This window comes from Coffea eugenioides, chromosome 5 (genome assembly GCF_003713205.1).
Source record: "Coffea eugenioides isolate CCC68of chromosome 5, Ceug_1.0, whole genome shotgun sequence".
Taxonomy (NCBI): domain Eukaryota; kingdom Viridiplantae; phylum Streptophyta; class Magnoliopsida; order Gentianales; family Rubiaceae; genus Coffea; species Coffea eugenioides.
Genome location: NC_040039.1, coordinates 13,335,466 through 13,336,662, shown reverse-complemented (window position 1 = coordinate 13,336,662; position 1,197 = coordinate 13,335,466).

The following is a 1,197-nucleotide window of genomic DNA, read 5'->3' as shown; positions in this document are numbered from 1 at the left end:
AACTCCAAAAGCTAAATGAATAACACAAAACAATGAAACAAAACTAAAAAGCGAAGAAGGAATAAAAAAGAAAAAGCACTACCAACATGATGTGCGGGCACTCTACTTTTCAACATCAATCAGATTGTTTACATCCAAGCGAAAGCTCATTAATTACAGCATTCGTTAACAAATTTTATAGGTAAAATCAAGTTTCATCTTTTGAGCAAATACAGTAGCAGTAGTAATGCTAAGTTCCATACATTCAACAAATTCTTCAAACTGAAATTCTTAATAGGGCCAAAAAAACAAAGATCTTAAAAAGTCCCTCAGGGTCAGAATTTAGGTAATGAAAATACAAGATTGCATTTGCCTTCCGCGGCCTATTACGAACCCATACATACCCACAATCCAATCCCACTAAAGCCTTTTATCTTGTACAAGAAAATGTTGACCAAAAATTAATAAGGGTAAAACCCACAAGTAAGCATATTCCAAAAGGAGGAGATGCCGCCATCCATAAATCAAATGAAACCCAAAAAACTGGACTGAAATTTTTGGCAAAAAAATTAATTAGGGCAAACCATTCGGGGGAAAATTAGGGAGGCAAAAGAGAATCAACATACCTTTTTTTGTAGAGAGTTGCTGCTAAATGTGGTCTTCTATTTCATCATTTCCGAGCCAAGATCGATTACCAGATGGCGAGGAGATGTTTCTTGGTTCTCGGCGAGGAGATGTTTCCGGCAGAGATGAGCAGTGTGTTTTTTGGTTCTCGGCAGAGATGAGGAGCAGTGTGTTTTTTGGTTCTAAGTGTTGCTTGTTGGCTGTTGGCTCATGGCAGGTAGTGTTTTGTTCGGTGAATAACTAAACATGACCGCGAGTTGTTGGTTTCACTAAGTGTTCAAGTCAATTCCGCGCTTCTCCTCAAACTATTGACTTTGAATTAAATTTCAATTCCTTACATTTCCCCCCCTACTCGTACCAAAATTTCAACCCAAGTTTTTTAGTTTTGAATTAATATTTTACTAATATATTATTACTTGCAACTTTTAAATATTTTTGTAAAAATATTCATAATAGGTAATTTTTTTATGATATCAAACGGTTTATCCCATATTAATATTGATATCACTTTCTCAAAATTGTGAACTAAATTACAACTTACTTATCTTTCTTTTCATTATTTTTGCCCAAAACTCCAGAATTTTTTTTATTTTA